This window comes from Lepus europaeus, chromosome 5, assembly GCF_033115175.1.
Source record: "Lepus europaeus isolate LE1 chromosome 5, mLepTim1.pri, whole genome shotgun sequence".
In the NCBI taxonomy this organism is placed as follows: Eukaryota; Metazoa; Chordata; class Mammalia; order Lagomorpha; family Leporidae; genus Lepus; species Lepus europaeus.
In genome coordinates, this window is record NC_084831.1 from 69,310,615 (window position 1) to 69,328,386 (window position 17,772).

Below are 17,772 nucleotides of genomic sequence, written 5' to 3' on the forward strand. Positions count from 1 at the left end.
ATCCCCATAAATGCCTAGCTGATAATATCTTCCAGGCCCACAGCTCTAGAAGCTACCCCATCAATTATAAACAGATTTATTCCCTTGTCCTCACTTCATACAACCAATACCAAGAACACACTGGGGATCCAAAAGGCATAGGAAATGCGCGAGGAGGTTAGCAGAATAACAGAAAGTACAAGGAGGCTATAAAACATTGACAAAAGGAATTAAAGACGGCAAAAAGAAATGAAAAAAAAATGTTCATGTTCATGAATCAGAAGAATAAATATCATTAAAATGTCCATGCTACTCACATTGATTTATAGGTTCAATACAGTCTCTATCAAAACACCCATGACATTTTTTACAGAACTAAGAAAACACCCTGCAAAATTTGTATAGAAGTAGATTTAGCAGTTAAGATGCCACTTGAGGGGGCAGATGTTTGCTGCAGAAGTTGATACACTACTTGGGACAACCCCATCCCATATGAGAGTGGCTGGATTGGAGTTCCAGGTCTGCTTCCAATTCAGATTCTTAATAATGTGCACCCTGGGATGTGCAGGTGATGGTTCAGATATTTGGATTCCTGCTACCCATGTTTGAGACTTCAACTGAGTTCCTGGCTTTGGCCTGACCAAGCCCTGGCTGTTCCAAGCATCTGGAGAATGATCCACTAAATGGAAAGATCAATCTCTCTCTCTGCCTTTGAAATATAATTAATTAGTTAACTAATTAAAAGACATCTCTCCCCATGTCAGAGTGCCTGGCTCCACTATCAATTCCAGCTTCCTTCTAATGTGTACCCAGAGCAGCTGCAGATGTTTGCTCTTGTAGTTGGTTCTTTGTCTCCCATATGGGAGAGACCTGGATTGAGATCCAGTCTCCTAGCTTCAGTCTGGTTCAGCCTTCCCTATTTCAGGCATTTGGAGAGTGCTCTCTCTCTCCCTTTCAAATAAAATTTTGAAATTTGTTTAGAAATTAAAATTGTACTGAATCACAAAAGACCCTGAATAGCCAAAGTAATCTTGAACAAAAGGAACAAAGAAGGAGGCATTATACTACCTGAATTTAAAATACATTACAAAGCTACAATAATTAAAAACAGAGACACAAATCAATGCAGCAGTATAGAGACTCTAGAAGTAAACTCCTGCATGTACAACTAACTGATTTTGGCAAAGGTGCTAAGAATACATTGGAAAAAGAACAGTCTTTTCAATAAATGGTGCTAGGAAAATTGGATATCTGCTCACAGAAATATGAAACTAAGTCATGCGTATGTTTCCTCATGTATACAGAAACTTAGAATGGATTAAAGACCTAACTGTACGACTTGAAACTCTGAAACTATTTGAAGACATAGGATAAATGCTTCGGCACATTTTGATGCAAAAATACACAAATGGAATTTTATCAAATAAAGGAGCCTCTTGAGAGCAACGGAAACAGAAAAGAGTGAAGAGACAACCTAAAGAATGGGAGAAAATATTTGCAAGTTATACACCTGACAGGGGGTTAATGACCAGAATATATAAGGAACTGAAATAGTTCAAAAGAAAAAACAAGCAAACAAATACAAAACCACTAAACAATCCAATTTTTAAAAAGGGCATAATTCTAAAAACATTTCTGAAGGAAGGGATAAAAATGATCAACAGGTACATGAAAAATACTTAACATCACTGTAAACGAAGAAATGAAAATCAAAACCATGAGGAGGTATCACCTCTCTCCAGTTAGATTGGTTATTATAAGTCTAAGAGTCAAAGAGATCACACAAACAAGACAAGTATCTGCTAATACTAACTGATAGAATCAAAAAGGGAGAGAAAGATCCAACATGGGAAGTGGGATACACAGCAGACTCATAGGATGGCAGATGTCCTAAACAACACTCTGGCCTCAGAATCAGCTCTCAAGGCATTCAGATCTGGCTGAAAAGCCCATGAGAGTATAGCAGGCATGGAAAGCCAAGATATCATGGAAAAAAAAAAAAAGACCTAAATGAATGATCTCTGTGAGTGAGATCCCAGTGGAAAGAACGGGGCCATCAAAGAAGGAGGTACCTTTCTCCGAAGGGAGGAGAGAACTTCCACTTTGACTATGACCCTATCGGAATAAGATCAAAGTCAGCGAACTCTAAAGGCTTCCATAGCCCTGGCAACTCATGACTAGAGCCTAGGGAGATTACTGACGCCATGAACAGGAGTGTCAAATTGTTAAGTCAGCAACAGGAGTTACTGTGTACTTACACCCCATGTGGGATCTGTCCCTAATGTGTCGTCTAAAGCCAAGTGATGCTATGACTGGTACTGAAACAGTATTTTTATACTTTGCGTTTCTGTGTGGGCGCAGACTGATGAGGTCTTTGCTAATTATATACTGAAGTGATCTTCTGTATATAAAGATAATTGGAAATGAAAAAAAAAAAACAACCTGGTGTTAAAATGGAAATGGCATAGAAAATTAATTAATTTGAAAAAAAAATATGTAGGATCTCTGTCTTTAATGTGCTGTACATTGCTATTTAATGCTATAATTAGTAATCCAATGGTAGTTTTTTCACTTTATGTTGCTATATGGGCAAAATGTTGAAATCTTTACCTAATATATACTAAACTGATCTTCTGTATACAAAGAGAATTGAAAATGAATCTTTACATGAATGGAAGGGGAAAGGGAGCGGGAAAGGGGAGGGTTGCGGGCGGGAGGGAAGTTATGGGAGGGGGGAAAAATATAAAAAAAAAACATGAAAGATAGCATGTGTTGGTGAGATTGTGGAAAAAAGGGAAGACATGTATACTGATGGTGAGAATGTAAAAACAGCCATTGTGAAAAAATACTGACGTTTTTCAAAAAAGTGAAAATAGAACTTTCTTATGATCCAGCAATTCCACTACTGGGTATATATCCAAAGAAAATGAACTCACTCTGTAGGAGACATCTGCACTCCCATGTTTATTGCAACCCTAGTCACAACAGCCAAGAAATGGACACAACCTCAGTGTCCATTTAAAATGTAGTTCATATACACTATTGAATACTACTCAGCCATTATCTTGTCATCAACAATATGGGTGGACTAAGGCATCATTATATTAGGTGAAATAACCCAAGCACAGAAAGAAGAATACCACATGATCTCACATATATATGTCCTGGAAAATTGCCTTCTTGGAGGTTAATAGTATAATATTGGTGGTTACCAGGGGCTTGAAAGAGTAAAGGGGAGGGAGAGTTGAGGGAAAGAGTGATTAATGAGTACTGAGTTATAGCTAAATAGGAGACAGTGAGGTTTCTTTAGATCATGATAATGTGCTGTGGGAGAGGGAGCGGGAGAGGGGAGGGTTGCGGGTGGGAGGGAAATTATGGGAAGGGGAAGCCATTGTAATCCATAAGCTGTATACTGGAAATTTATATTCATTAAATAAAAGTTAAAAAAAATTAAATAAAAAAAAGTAAAAACGATAAGATAGGCTTTTGAAAGTTTTCATCACAAAGAAATGTTAAATGTTTGAGGAGACATGTGTATCCTGATTGAATGTTACATCAATGTGTACATGATTTGTTTATCATATGGTACACCATAAATATGTACAATTTTTATGTGTCTGTCAGATTTTTTAAAAATTATTTTAAGAAATGAAGTAGAAGGACCTTGCCCAAAGCCAAGAAAAGCTGGGGGAGGGGAGTGACTTGATTATTAAATTATATTCAGAATATTGACTGTTACTTAGAACAAAATATTTTAGTTTCTGAATTAAGCCTTGTTTCTCATAATTTAAGGAACAGGTTATAAACTAAAAGTGATCAGAAAAGCCAATGCCTATCTAAGTCTTTATTCTGCTGCAAATGAAAAATCATATCCATTCCATAAAGTTCAGAGGGACCGTAGATGACACAAAGGTGTGTGTTGGCCATAATCTTAAATTGCTTATTGAACATACTGGTTGCTTCTCAGTCACCAAGTATGATGATAATGGATAAAAGGGAAGAAAACATGGGCGTCTCAATGCTCTGTGAATGCTGAGGAATTTCCTAAAATCAAAATGCGACAAAAACTGGGAAAAATAGGTACAGAGTCAGATGACATTAAACGCATAGGAAGAAAGAATTTTGCCTAAGTGTGGAACAATGGTAGGGTTGTCCCCCAGCTCCCCGAAAAGGCCAGTTCTCCCTCCAAGTCAAAACCGAAGTGCAGAAAAGTGGCAGAGGAACGCATAAAGAAGAGGAGCAAAGAGCAGCATCTGACAGCCCACGGCTACACTTTTTCCCCAACTCCTCCCTGCTACTGTGAGTTTCTAAAGACTTCATCATTTAGTTTAAAATTAAAATTCGGCTGAACTCATACTGAGGATTAATTGGCAAGTTGAGAATCCACAGAAGTTCTAGGTCTGGGGCATCTCTCTCCACTTAAGCCCCAATTTCTGTGGCCAATCTGTTGGCCATACTCTTTGCTCAGGCTTCTGAATCACAGTCACTCACCCTGGAATTAGAGCCCTGTTCTGGAATGCAGCCCAATCACAAATTCCTCTCAAGGCTTTACCCTGGATCACCTCTTAGGAACTCCCATGTTCTTTAGAAAGATCCTGCTAGGTAAAACTTAGATATCCACTGGACATCAGTATCAGAGCAGGTTCAGCCAGAAAACTCCAATACCAGGCCCTGAGTTCACAGATGAAACTCTTTAGTATTTGTCATAGAATGGAGTGCACTTGAGCACAGGTGGTTTGGATGGCTGGTCTTCCCTTGAGACGGCTAATTGGTCAGATGCTGCTCATTTCCTCATTGTCTCCCATGTTTCCCTTATCCTTACTCTCCATTCCTTCTTCAGGGGAGTTCCTGGCACACAAACAAATGTCATCACCTCCTTTCACAAAACCATGAGGAACTCTGTGTGGACAGGAAGAAATGAGTCTTCCACTAATGTGAAGAAGAGATGGAAACTCTTTAAGAAAAGGTTGGGAGTATAGATTATTTTGTAGCAGAGTCCTAGACGGGGTCACACAGGGGTAATTTGTTTAGCTCTACATTTGTCTTCCCTTACATTTTTTATGCATACTGAATTTAACAGCAAAACACACCTTTTAAAGAATGTCTATCAATTTCTTGATAATAACCTGGACATGTAGAAAGATCAGGAAGATGAAGGTGGCTGAAGAAAGTAGCCAAAGGGAAAGATAAGTGATGAGTTTGGAGGATGAGAAGGTAGTATTAAGAGGCTAAAGAAAAAAGGATCAAGAATTTGAACTTACTATTTTGATATAAAGACTTCGGGGGTTTCTGTTTTATTCCTTACATCAACTCAACTTAGGAAAGTGCTATAATATTCCCCCTCTACAGATGAAGAAAATGAAGTTGAAAGAGTATAAATTTGTTACTCAAAGTCACAATGCCAATAAGAAATTAAGAAAAATCATATCTCAGGTCTCTAAGTCCCTATTTTAGGGATCAGAGATCTATGGAGAGCAGTGAGAAGCATCTGGAGGGTTTAAGAAAAATACAGCTACAACTTTGGAGCAAAATTGCCGCAACACCCTGGTTATAGTAGCCTGATCTGCAGATCCTCTCTAAGGCTTCTGATAGTCTCAGGTGCTTATGGTCTTGCTCCAAAAGCTCATTCTTTCCATGATCTGAGATCTCTTACCACTGTATTATCGTATGAACAGTTGTAATAGTTAAGAAATAAGTGTAGCAGCAAAAGAGATCTTGGAAGTAAAAAAAAAATTATAGAATATAGGGTCAAGAAGTGGGAAACAATATATGAGTGTAAATCTAACAAAAATGTAGATAATCTATGGGGTGAAAACTATACAACTTTGGTGAAAGAAACCAAAAAAGATTTAAATAAATGGAGAGTTGTTCCATATTCACAGATAAGAAGACTCAAAATATTGTTAAAATGTCAGTTCTTCTCGACACTTTAATCAATATATTCAATGCTATCCCAATCAGAATGGTTATTTTATGAGTATAGACAAAACTAATTCTAAAGTTTATGTGCAGAGCAAAAGACCCAGAATAGCCAACACAATATTGGAGGAAAAGGACAAAGTCAGAGATCTTCCTTGGTTACGTTTTGCTTTGCTTATTTGTTGAGCATTAATTCTCTGGGCAACTGAATGTATATCTCTGACACTACCTAACTTTAAAGCTCACTATACAGATATGGTAAATGATATAATACAGTATAGTTGAAAGAATAGAAAGATAGATCAATGGAACAAAATAGAGAGCCCATGACAGACCCACACAAACATAGTCAAATTATCTTTGACAAAGGAGGATGAGTGGTATAATAGAAACAATCTTCTCAACAAATGGTGCTGGAACAATTGGACATCTACATCAATATACTAAAGTTAAATACAGACCTTATACACTTTACCAAATTTCAATCAATCGTAAAATGCAAAACTTTAAAACTCTTAGAACATAATAAAGGAAAAAAAATCTGAATGACTTAGAGTCTTGCAGTGAATTTAGATACAACACCAAAGAGCACAGCCTGTAGGGGGAAAAATTGAGAAGCTAGATTTCATTAAAATTAAATTTTTATGTTTTACTAAATACATAGACTGAGAGAAAATATTTCCAAAAAATATATGGGATAAAGAACTGCTTTTCAAAATATACAGAGTTCTCAGAAATGAATAAGAAAACAAAACAAGATTTTAAAATGGGCCAAAGACTAAAAGACTCCTAATTGAATAAGATAAAGATGGTAAATAAGCAAGTGAAAAATGTTTCACAGCTTGTGTAATTAGGGACATGCTAATTTGTAACAACAGTGAAAACTATAATATACCTGTTAAAATAGCCAAAATCCAGCACACTGACACCAAATGCTGGCAAGAATGTGGAACAATAGGAGATCTTACTCCTATTGCAAACTGGAATGCAAAATAGTACCAGCACTTTGGAAGACAGTTTGTTGGTTTCTTACAAAACCAAATAGACCCTATCATGTAATCTAAGAGCCACATTTTTTGATATTTGCCCCAAACAGTTGAGAACTATGTCCACGTAGGAATCTGCATACAGATGTTTCTAGAAGCAGCATTCATAATTGCAACATGTAGAAAAACCAAGAAGTCCATTAATAGGTGAGCAGATAAATAAATTGTTGGTGAAGCCACATAATGAAATGTTACTGGTATTAAGAGGAAATGAAGTACCAAGCCATGCATAGATGTGGGGAGAAGTTAAATGTATATCACCAAGTGAAAGAAGCCAATCTGGAAACAGTATGTATTGTATCATTCCAACTATACACCAGTCTGGAAAACGCCAGGGATCAAAGGAGAAGGAGGGATAATACACAGGATTTTTTTAGGGCAGTAGAATTGCCCTGTATGGTAGTATACTGGTGGACACATGTCATTGTAACTTTGTTAAAATCCATAGGAGATAACAACACCAGCAGTGAATCCTAATGTGAACCATGAACCTGGGTGACAATGACTATGTAACAACTCCACCATTCTGGTGGAGGATGTTGATTCTAGGGGAACTTATTCATGTGTGGGGCAGGAGGTACACGGGAAATCTCCCTTCCTCCTGCTCAGTTTCGCTGTGAGCCTAAAACCGCTGCAACATAAAGTCTATTTTAAAAAAGATGCGGCAAATGGATCAGCTAAGTGGGTGGGAAAGCTCAGATAATTCCTCAGGCAGCAGCCATTACCCATTATTAGCTTTCCTGTGCACTGCCCATGAGCTGCTTCTGATGGAGGCTCCAGGACCAGGGTTAGAGCATAACAGCTGCATCCATGACTGCTCGTATCACACAATAGCATTTCCTCTCTCTGGTGGTTATTTTCTCACTGAGCTCTTGTCTTGAAGTTTTATTTTTTCAAGATTTTATTTTTGTCCTGTGATCCTTGAATCCACCACTAAGCTTTAAGAAACTCTACCAATATGTAGAAAGGTCTAAGACTTTCCAGTTGCCTCTCTGTCCTTGGTCTTGCTGGCCACTACACAGATCTGTTGGTAGTCATGGAGGACTACTTGCTACATTCTGTTCATCACATTTCCAGTTTGACTGATATCCACAAGAATTTCTGATGGCATCCCCTGCATTCCTCTGTAGTTGGCAAGTAAGTAATCTTTCAGCTGGTCAACTCTTAGTATGCTATCATGCCTCAGGTTTGGAGTAGGCAGGGGAAGCTTCTAGTGTGCCTTGTATGAAGAAACCTGCTCCAGTGGAAACCATGGACCCTCTCTTCAATCACATCAAAGTTTTATGAAATAGATTATAAGAGTTTTAAAATTATAGACAGGACAGCAGTGGTTCAACACTGAGACCCTGAAATCAGAAGTTGTGGTTTTCAATCCCAGCTTCAATTTACTGTATAACCTTGAGAAAATACTGATGAAAATGAAGGTGATGCTTGCCTGCATGTGTTGAGTACCTCCTCTGTGCTAGGCATGTAACTAAAAGTCTTTCACACATATAGGTTAGGATGAACAATCAAAGGAAATCCAATCAATACCTACATTTTCACATGAGGAATCCAGGGTTTTTCAGATTTATTACCCATAGAATGGATGACTTTGAATAAATCACTTAATCTTTCTAAGTCTCATCTACAAATGCTAAAGTATTTCATTTCTATAGATATTGACATCAACAGCTTGATGCTTGTAAACAACTTCACTCATATTGAACCCAATAAGTTCTCTCTGGTAATAGTATTATTATTATTACCCTCTACATTCCTATATATGAAGTATTTGTATATGAGATTCAGAAACAACAACAAAAAAGCCTGGTCAATTAGATTTAAACTACTCAAGACTAAAGTAATAGTTTTTGTGGTACTTTAAAATATTTATTTTAATTTGCAATATGAAAGCAGGTACAATATGGAAACACAAATGCAAGGCTGAATATAAGGAAACAATCTAGGATCCCTTTTAAAATATTAGAAATATTCCAGGGTCACCTGGCAATAATTAGTCAGACAGATGTCCCTTCTCATTTGTTCCTTACTCTTCCTTCCACAGCAAACTCTCCAAGGAAGGTCCAAGGGCCACCGTCATTAGCCCACTTCATATCCTGTACTGTACTATGTACAAGTAACCCAAGTTCAGCTTCCCCATTGTTTGTGCTTAGTCAAGCATTTTGGTTATCACTTAGGGTACCTATGGTCTCAAAATTCTAGAGGGAAGAATCAATGTAGTCACTTCATTTCCCACCCTTTATTACATCTCAGAGACAGACCTTTCACAAGGACCTTTTTATTCTAATTCTCTGCACAATGTATTCTCTCGCCTCTTGAATAATTTCACTAACAATGATAAGTGTGCCCCGAAACCCAACTTGCCTGCCTGTGGCCCTACTCTGCGGTGATTCCAATTATGTGCAGGTGTCTCCTTGCACTCTCCAACTCTAGTCACTCACAAAGGAAGATGGAATCATTCTCTCTTTTACTGTTTGTTGTGCATGGTGTGCTTTTTACATAAATGATCATTCTTTCCATTTTGTTATACAGTTTCTGGTATTGCTCTTTTAAACTTAGCATTAAAAAGCAAATAGTAGTAGCCACACTCCAATGGTAGCATTCTCTAAACAATAAGTGAAGAAATAAATTCAGCCACTGACCTTTATTATGTTACATATATAAGGATATATGTAATTATTTGTGTATATTATATATAATTAAATAATAAGAATAAACAAAGGTTTCTTCTCCTGGCCAAGATAAGGAGAAGCTGGATTTATCTTTATGCCTAAAACAAGCAAAAAATAAAAAGAACGATATAAAACTGCACTTTTTTGGAGCCAGCACTGTGACTTAGTGAGTTAAGCCACTGCCTGTGGCACTGGTATCCCATATGGGCACCAGTTAGTGTCCCGGCTGTTATACTGCTGATGCAGCTCCCAATGCTACTGGGAAAACAACAGAAGAGGGTCCAAATCCTTGGGCTCCTGCATCTATGTGGGAGCCCCAGAAGAAGCTCCTAGTTCCTGGCTTCAGCTTGGCCCTCTCCCAGCTGTAGTGGCCATTTGTGGAATGAACCAGCAGATGGAAGACCTAGCTCTCTCCGTCTTTCCTTCTCTCTCTGTAATTTGGCCTTTCAAATAAATAAAATAAACCTTTTTTTTTTAACTTTTATTTAATGAATATAAATTTCCAGTATACAGCTTATGGATTACAATGGCTTCCCCTTCCCATAATTTCCCTCCCACCCGCAACCCTCCCCTCTCCCGCTCCCTCTCCCTTTCCATTCACATCAAGATTCATTTTCAATTCTATTTATATACAGAAGATCAATTTAGTATAAATACTTCAACAGTTTGCACCCACATAGAAACACAAAGTGAAACATACTGTTTGAGTACTAGTTATAGCATTAAATCAAAATGTACAGTACATTAAGGACAGAGATCCCACATGAGGAGCAAGCGCACAGTGGCTCCTGTTGTTGACCCAACAAATTGACACTCTAGTTTATGGCGCCAGTAACCACCCTAGGCTGTCGTCATGAGTTGCCAAACCTTTTTGAGAGAAAGATCCAGCATGGGAAGTGGGATACACAGCAGACTCATAGAATGGCAGATGTCCTAAACAACACTCTGGCCTCAGAATCAGCCCTTAAGGCATTCGAGTCTGGCTGAAGAGCCCATGAGAGTATTGTAGGCATGGAAAGCCAAGATGCCATGGAAAAGAAAAAAAGAAGAAGACCTAAATGAAAGATCTCTGTTAGTGAGATCCCAGTGGAAAGAATGGGGCCATCAAAGAAGGAGGTACCTTTCTCTGAAGGGAGGAGAGAACTTCCACTTTGACTGTGACCCTATCGGAATAAGATCAAAGTCAGCGAACTCTAAAGGCTTCCATAGCCCTGACAACTCATGACTAGAGCCTAGGGAGATCACTGACGCCATGAACAGGAGTGTCAAATTGTTAAGTCAGCAGCAGGAGTCACTGTGTACTTACACCCCATGTGGGATCTGTCCTTAATGTGTTGTCTAATGTGAAGTGATGCTATAACTAGTACTGAAACAGTATTTTTACACTTTGTGTTTCTGCGTGGGTACAAACTGATGAAATCTTTACTAATTATATACTGAATAGATCTTCTGTATATAAAGATAATTGGAAATGAAAAAAAAAAACAAAAACCCAAACCTGGTGTTAAATTGGAAATGGCATAGAAAATTAATTATTTTTAAAAAAAAATATTATGTAGGATCTCTGCCTTTAATGTGCTGCACACTCTTATTTAATGCTATAACTAGTACTCCAACAGTATTTTTTTTTTCACTTTGTGTTGCTATATGGGGGCAAACTGTTGAAATCGTTACCTAATATATACTAAACTGATCTTTTGTATATAAAGAGAATTGAAAATGAATCATGATGTGATTGGAAGGGGAGAGGGAGCGGGAAAGGGGAGGGTTGAGGGTGGGAGGGAATTTTTGGGAGGCGGAAGCCATTGTAACCCATAAGCTGTACTTTGGAAATTTATATTCATTAAATAAAAGTTTAATAAAAAAATAAACCTTTTTAAAAAAACTTCACTTTTCAAGTTGCTGGACATCAAGTAACAAAGAACAATAATCTTTCAGAAATGGGAAGCAAATAAGGCGAACCTTGCGTTTGTCCCAGCTTATTACCTTGAAAGACTTTTGTCTCAAAAAGAACCCAGAGTCCAGTGGATATACTGAGGACAAGGAGAAAGCCAGGATTCCAGAGAGACTAGGACAGAAAGAGCGCCAGACAGGAGAAAGATGCATGGAGAACTTCAGTGACTTGCACAGGGTCCCCTAGAATCTTCAGTTGTATACTCCTCATCACATACATTTGAGGCCAGGAAATTAATCATCTGAAAGTATTAGAGGGGACAATTGCCAAGGTTCACACAAGACTGGGACTAGTGCCAATTTTCACTAGCAAAACTGAAAAGCCTCATAATTTATAAGGCATCGAGTACATTATTCAGAAAGTTCTTGACTGAATAACAGGGAATAATTAGCCCTAAGCTTACTAGTGCCCTGATTCCATTTAACAAACTTGAAGAGCAAAATCCAACAGGATTAAACTTCCTCCAAGTAATTTGACTGCATCCTCTCATAAAGCCCAAGAACATTTATAGAACTGTACAAATGTCCAGTAGCCCCAAAATTAAAGTTCACAATGTCTGGCATACAATAAAAAATTACTAGGAATTTAAAGTAGCAAGAATATATGAAGAAGAATCAATTAAAACTTACCCAGAATTGATACAGATGTTAGTATTAAAAGACAAGGATATTAAAATAATTGTTAAAAATATTTTATATATGTCAAAAAAACTAGGTAAATATATGATATATTTAAAAATACCTCAAACAAATTTGTAGATATGGGTTTGGCAATTGATGTAGCAGTTAAGACACCACTGGGAGGCAGTGGGTAATAGTTAAGTATTTGGATCCATGTCATCCATGTGGGAGACCCAGTGGAGTTTTTGGTTCCTGGCTTTGACCTGACCCAACCCCAATTGTTGCAGGCAACTGGGGAGTGAACCAGGTGAACCAACTGATAGAAGATTTTTTTGAAGTATTGTCTCTTGAAATCTTCACAAGAACCCTGAAAAATTTGTAGTGCCATTTTATAATTAAAAGAGCAGAGATTTTGAGAAATGGAGATACTCATGCAGGGTCAACCAGAGAACAATACAGAGATAGGATTTGACTTCAGGCTTCATTAAGGTCAAATATTTAACAAATTTCATTATTTCATATTAACACACAGAGAATTGGAGGCCTTCAAGAAGTTAAGTGTTCCAAGCTCCAGCACAGCTGTGTTTTGATCAGCAGTCACAGATTCAGATAGTGCTGCCATGGTAAGTGCCGTGGGCAAGGAGTGAGGGAAGACAGGTCAGCAGCCACAGTTCAACCTTGGCAGGATGGAAGGCAGGATTCTCTTTGTAATTTTTCCCAAAAGAAGTCAGAAATTTATGAAAATTCTTCACTTAAATGTTGTGTGTGAGGTATTAAAAAAATAGCCATGAGCCTACATAAGGACTTGGAACACATGTTTACCACACAAGGTTTAGGTAATTAATTTGCATGAATATAATTGTATTGCTTTCTCTAATTACAAAAATAATACTTAATATTCAAATGACATAAAATCTATAAATGGAATAATAAAACATCGAAATTTCTATAAGTGATTACTACTATGCAGTTTTTATGTACATTTTTCCTGCTAGTATATATTATGATAATTGTATACTGCTGATTTTTTAAACTTTAGTTTTATTTGAACTTCAGAGATACAGAAACAGAAAGATAGACAGTCTGAGAGAAATCTTCCATCTGTTCATTCACTCCCCAAATGCCTGTAACAGCCCAGGGCTGGGCAGGGCCAAAACTAAGAGTCAGAAATCAATCTGAGTTTCCCACATGAGAGGTGGGGACCCAAGCATTGGAACCATCACCTGCCACTTCCCAAGTTGCACATTAGCAGGAAGCTGGAATCAGAAGCAAAAGCAAAACAGAAAACTCAGGCACTCCTCTCACAGGTAATGCACATGTCCTAAGCAGCATCTTTTTCTTTCAAAGCTTTTATTTAATGAACGCCAATTTCATAGGGACAACTTTAGAAATATAGTGGTTCTTCCTCCCATACCCACCCTTCCACTTCCACTCCTGTCCCACCTCCTACTTCCTTTCCTATCTCATTCTTCATTAAGATTCATTTTTAATTAACCTTATATACAGAAGACCAACTCTATACTAAGTAAAGATTTCAACAGTTTGCACTCACACAAACACACAACATAAAAAGTACTGTTTGAGGACAAGTTTTGCAGTTAATTCTCATATTACAACTCACTAAGGACAGAGGTCTTACATGGGGAGTAAGTGCTCAGTGACTTCTGTTGTTAATTTAACAATTAAAACTCTTATTTATGTTGTCAGCGATTACCCTAGGCTCTTGCCATGAGCCGCCAAGGTTATTGGAAGCCTTTTGTGACCACAAACTCTGTCAGTATTTAGACAAGTCCATAAGCAAAGTGGAAGTTCTCTCCTCCCTTCAGAGAGTGCATCCTTCTTTGATGGCCTCTTGTTTCCACTGGGATCTCACTCACAGAGATCCTTCATGTACGCTATTTTTTTTTTTTTGCCACAGTGTATTGGTTTTCCATGACTGAAATGGTCTTCTAGGTTTTTTGGCCACATAATAATGCCTTTAAGGCTGATTCTGAGGTCAGAGTGTTACTTAAAGCAATTGTCATTCTGTGAGTCTGCTGTGTGGTCTGCTTCCCATGCTGGACATTCACTCCTTTTTAATTCTGTCTATTATTATTACCAGGGACTTGATGCTATTTATATGAATGTTTTAACACTTAATCATATATATATATACATATATATATATATATGTTTACTTTAACACTTAATATGATCACTTTAACAATTAAGATGGCATTTTTACCATCAATTTGGAGTCCCTTGACAAGTTTTTAAACTTTACCCTAGAAGTAAGTCCATTGGACTGTATGCAGAACTGTACAGTTTTACAGCTACAAGCTTCCTCCTCCCTCTCTAAGCAGCATCTTTTTTAAAAATAGATTTTATTTATTTAGTTGACAGGTAGAGTTACAGACAGTGAGAGAGAGAGAGAGAGAGACAGAGAAAAGTCTTCCTTCCGTTGGTTAACTCCTCTAATGGCTGCAACAGCCGGAGCTATGCCGATCCGAAGCCAGGAGCCAGGTGCTTCCTCCTGGTTTCCCATGCGGGTGCAGGGGCCCCAGCTCTTGGGCCATCTTCTACTGCTTTCCCAGGCCACAGCAAAGAGCTGGATTGGAAGATGAGTAGCCGGGACTAAAACCGGCGCCCATATGGGATACCAGCGCCACAGGTGGAGGATTAACCTACTGAGCCATGGTGCCAGCCCCAGCACCTTTTTTTTTTTAATATTTTATTTATTTATTTGAGAGGTAGAGTTACAGACAGTGAGGGGGAGAGACAGAGAGAAAGGTCTTCTTTCCGTTGGTTCACTCCCCAAATGGCTACAAAGGCCGGAGCTTTGCCAATCCAAAGCCAGGAACCAGGAGCTTCTTCCTGGTCTCCCATGTGGGGGCAGCAGTCCAAGGACTTGTGCCTTCTTGTTCTGCTTTACCAGGCCACATCAGAGAGCTAGATTGGAAGAGGAGCAGCCGGGACTTGAACCAGTACCCATATGGGATGCCGGCACCGCAGACAGAGGATTAACTTCCTATGCCACGGCGCTGGCCCCTCTAAGCAGCATCTTAACCACTGTGCCAAAACCTGCCCTTGATGTTTTTTTTTTTAATTTATTTTCATTTTTATTTTTATTTCTATTTTTTACAGGCAGAGTTAGACAGTGAGAGAGAGAGACAGAGAGAACAGTCTTCCTTCCGTTGATTCACCCCCCAAATGGCTGCTACGGCCAGCGTGCTGCTCTGCTCTGAAGTCAGGAGACAGGTACTTCCTCCTGGTCTCTCATGCGGGTGCAGGGCCCAAGCACCTGGGCCATCCTCCACTGAATTTCCGGGCCACAGCAGAGAGCTTGACTGGAAGAGGAGCAATTGGGACAGAATCCGGCGTCCCAACTGGGACTAGAACCCAGGGTGCTGGTGCTGCAGGTGGAGGATTAGCCTAGTGAGCCATGGCACCGGCCCTTGATGTTTTTAAAAATGGACTTAAATAAAAATTTCTTAGGAGAAAACATACAAATGGCGAATAAGTACATGAAAAGATCTGTAACATCACTACATTACTATATTAAGGAAATGCAAATCAAAACTGTACTGAATTCCTCATTTGTGGAAGCTAAATAAGTTGATGACATAGCCATAGAGAGTAGAATAGAAATCACCAGAGCCTGGAGAGGGAAGGGGCAATGGAAGAGTAAGAAGGTGGAAATTGGGCACCAAAACACATTTTAGAGAAATTCTAATGATAATATGCATACTGGGGTGCCCACCGTCTCTAATAATTAATTATTTATTTTCAAATAACTATAATAAGGGATTTTAAGGTTCCTAATACAAAGAAATGATTACTTTTGAGGAGATGAAAGTGCTACTTATCCTGATTTGATCATTACACATTTATATACATATATTAAATTACAATGGTGTACCCCACAGATACATACAAATATTATCTGAATTCAAATTAAATACTAAGCACAGTGAGATGTCACTTCACACCTAGTAAGATGACTATTACAATAATTAGAATATATTAAGGGTTAGGAAGAACATGGAGAAATTGGAATCCTTGTGCATTGTTGGAGGGAAGATAAAATGGTCCAGGCATTGAGGAAAACAGTATGACAGTTCCTCAAAAAATTAAACACAGAATTATCATATGATCCAGGAACTCCACCTCTGGGTGTATACTCAAGAATATTGAAAGCAGGAACTGGAACAGAGATTTTTAAATCCATGTTCATGGCAGAATTATTTGAAATAGCCAAAAGGTGAAAGCAGTTCAACTGTCCATGGACAGAAGCATGAACACATCCAATGTAGTGTATATGTGGAATGGAGTATTCTTCTGCCTTAATATGGAAGAAAATACGAACACATACAACATAGATGAACATGGAATATACGGCCTTAAGGGAAATAGGTCCACCACAAAAGAAGAAACATTGTATGATTCCTCGCATAGGAGATTTCTAGAGTAATCAGATTCATAAAAAGAGAGAAAGTAGAATGGTGGTTGGCAGGGACTGGCAGGAAGGGGAAATAGGTGGTGGGGGGTGGTTAGTGTTCAACAGGTACAGACTTTCAGAAGGAGGGAAAGTTCTGGAAGTGAATGACAGTGATAGTTACACAACAATGTGAATGTCCTCAATGCCACAGTATTGTGTACTTAAAAGTGACATAACTGGTAAATGTTATGTTGTGTATATTCACTGTAATGAAGACAGAGACATAACGTGTGTGCGCATGCACACTCCAAAAAATACAGTGACATTCATTTTCCCTTCCTGAGTCTGCAGGGAGGCTACGGTTTGTCTGGAGTTCAGACGATCAGCTCTGGGCTTGCCTCCAACTTCAGCACTGGAATCAGGTCAGCTCCACATTTCTTGCATATTCCCTGGATTAACAGCTCCTCTCATGGTAAATGTATGTAAATATTTATATAGTTTTACCTAAAAGCCATCATGAGTGTGTAGTTCATTCTTGATAAGCTACAGTATTAGAAGATCCTGGTTCCAGGCTTTAAAACTTCCAAACACTACAAAACTTATCAATGGACTTAGACAGATATAAGAGAAGGAACAAATATTATAGATTCTCGGGCTTTTGGCAAAATATCTGGATTTTTGTTGCAAATTTGCATTTGTGAGTTTCCCAAGGAATCAATAATAATAACTGTGAATCAAAATAAGCAGTGATCCAAGTAACCTAGGAAGTGAATAAGGAGCACTGAAAGTGAGTGGCTTTACTTTCCAGAATCTACAAAGTCACCCAAGCCATTTAAACAGAAAGCTTACTTTTCAAGCTCCCTATGGCCTTTGAGAAGATGGACAATGAAGAGAAAATGAGTTGCATTTCCAAGAAATTCTAAAACCAGGGAGCTACACCCCAAAGAAAGGCTCAATTTGATAATAATAACAAGAAAAGAGAGTAGAGAAGGAGATACAAACATGGCATTTTCTGCTAAAGAGGGAGACTTCTAGAAAATGCTTCCATTAGCCCAAGGTCAAAAACAAAACAAAAATAAAATGAATTTCAGATCTAGTATATCCAGGCCAGGTAGGAGCTTCTTCAAGCCTGAAATATTTATTTACAATGTAGATTATCAGA